The sequence below is a fragment of the Taeniopygia guttata genome, chromosome 29 (assembly GCF_048771995.1).
Source record: "Taeniopygia guttata chromosome 29, bTaeGut7.mat, whole genome shotgun sequence".
Lineage (NCBI taxonomy): Eukaryota > Metazoa > Chordata > Aves > Passeriformes > Estrildidae > Taeniopygia > Taeniopygia guttata.
The window spans coordinates 929767-932376 of NC_133054.1; positions in this window are offsets into that span (position 1 = coordinate 929767).

Genomic DNA, 2610 nt, shown 5'->3' on the forward strand with positions numbered 1-2610 from the left:
CCTGTGCCCACACGCCCTCCTGGCCCGGCTCGTGGCTCACCCATGAACCTGAGGGCCGCCTCTCGCAGGGGCTCCTGTGGGCTCTGCAGGTAGGGCAGGGCCCGGCGCAGGTGCTCGGCCACTCTGCTCCTGTCCTCTGCCAGCTGGAGAGAGCGGCAGGAGGGAAGGGTTGGCCCCGCAGCCCCGCCGGGCCGCGGCTCCATGGGCACCCGGCTCGGGCCGCAGGAGCCTGGAGCAGAGCCCGCGCGGCCTCGGGCTGCAGCAGTGGGCAGGGGCACAGCTGCCAGCCCGCACACCGAGCACCGCGCTCAGGGGGCTTCTCCAGGCTGGGGCTGCGGCTTACCGGCCCTCCTTACCAGGCACTCGGCAAACTTTGACAGCTGCTCCTTCTTCAGCAGCTTCTTGAGATTCCTCTTCTTCAAAAACTCGGCCACACCAAGCAGCGTTTCCCGAGAAGCCTGGAGAGCAGCCGAGACCCAGAGATGGCCCCAGAGCCCAGGGCGCAGGACCCGCGTCCCTGTGGCAAGGGCCTGGAGGAGGCTGCAGCCCGCCAGGCGCCAGGGCAGGAGACAGCCCAGCCCCCTCCCAGAGATCCACCAGCATCACACAAAACCTCACATTTGCCACGTGCTGGTTGTCCTCATGGCAGTGCAAGAAAAGTGGGAGCAAGCTCTGACACAAAATCTTCTTCATGGGCTTTTTTCCCTCATCCTCTACCAAGTTCATCATCTTGTCAAAGAGTTGAATAGAGAGCAAGTGCACATAGCTGCTGTCCTTTAGAAAAGAGGAGGATAAGACTTTTAAGACCAATTATTCCAGGCTCACCAGAGACAATGTCAGAAAATCCATAAGGGAAAAGTGTATGCGGGCAGTCTGTGCCCATGGCTGTGGACATAGAGCCTTACATGGTCAAAGAGCAGGAGGAGTGCCTCAGCGAGCTTCGGGGCAGTGGTGCTGGATACCAGGATGTCTTTGTGCTGGAGGACATTTGTGAACACGTGGAGGCTCATGCTGACCACCTCTCCATCTGCATCCCCCAGCAGCTCCAGAAGGCTTTGAGACAGCGGGTACATTCTTCTGGCCTGTGCGGAACACAAGGGTGGGCTGGGGAGCCGTGGACGGCCGCACGGCCAACACCGCCCTGGCACTGCAGGCCCACCCTGCTGCTGCAGGGCCCACAGGCCAAAGGCCTGTCCCAAAGCACTGGGGCAGGGGAGGCAGGAGAGCTGGGAGCAGCTGCCTCAGCTCCTGAAGCCCTGCCAGCCCAAGGGGCTGCTTTGCCCAGCGCAGCTTCAGCTGCTGCCCCCTTCTCACCATCGAGGGATCCTTGCTGAGCACCACAAGGCCTCGGAGCGCCAGGCGACGCCGCTCCCTGCACTCGCTCCGCAGGTGCCTTGACATCATCTCCAGAACGCTGTCACTGCATTCACTCAAGTCCAGGCCCCCGAGGACCTGAAAGGCACAGGGCAGTGACAGGGGACCCGGCCGGCAGGAGCCCAGAACCGCACAGGGCTGGGCCCAGGCAGCAGCACGGGGCGTGGGCACCGTCCCAGGCACTGCGGCTGCGAGAGGGCAGAGAGCCGGGAGGCAGCTGAGGCAGGCAGCGCTGGCCAACAGGCTCACCTCCACCAGGAATGCCAGGGAGGGCAGATCCCAGCACGGCTCTTCCCTGCTCTGTGGCCGGAGCAGGCGGAATGCAATGCGGGAACAGAAGGGGACCAAGACATGGCACAACACCCTGGCAAGGGAGGAAAAAGGCCCTGAGGTGGGAAGGCCAAACCCCTCCCAGGAGTGACTCACAGAGGTCCGGTCTTTCCCCAGCATCCCTGGAGAGGATGTGGGCGCTTTGTGAGGCGGACCCTTCTGGGCACCCTCCTCTCCAAGCCTTTTCCAGTTTCCTTGGCTGTCCCTCAGTGCAAAGGCCCTCTGGCCCATGACCGCAGAGACTGTGAGGGGCACCTGGGCACAGGGCACAAATATTGGGGACCGTGGGGAGAAGGGGGTCTCACCTGGCCAGCAGACCCACAGCATAGTGCTGGGTGTCAGCACACAGCAGCATGTCCCAGCCACCCTTGAGCTCCAGAGCCAGCATCACATGGTTCCGCTGCAGTCGGCAGAGCAGAACCTTCATGGCCTGCACTGCAAACCTGTGTGCAGAGCAAAGCCCAGGTCACACTGGGAGCGCTGGCACTGGCCACAAGGGCACGGGAAGGACAGGGGGACTGGGACCTGTTGGGCTTGCAGTGAAGGCGGTGTTCCTCCTGGCATGCTCTCCAGAATGTAGCAACTTCCTCTGATGGTATCTGCTGTGTGGTGATGACAACATGGAAGAGCAGAGCCACAAACAGGCGGGAGGAATAAAGGTTCATCGCCTTGTGGCACTTGGGCACCTGGAGAATCACCCAGAGACCCAGAGTTGCCTGCAAGAGAACAGCCCAAGGCAGCGCTCAGTGACGAGGTGTCCATGGGGCAGGGCCCAAGAGCCGACGCAGGGGGAGCAGCGGGCTGGGTGCCCCCTGAGCCTGCCCCTAGCCCAGGTTTCAGCCCAGCAACTGAGGGATGGAGAGGATGGAGAGCTGCTGGCAACCTGGGGGTGAGCAAAGGCCAGTT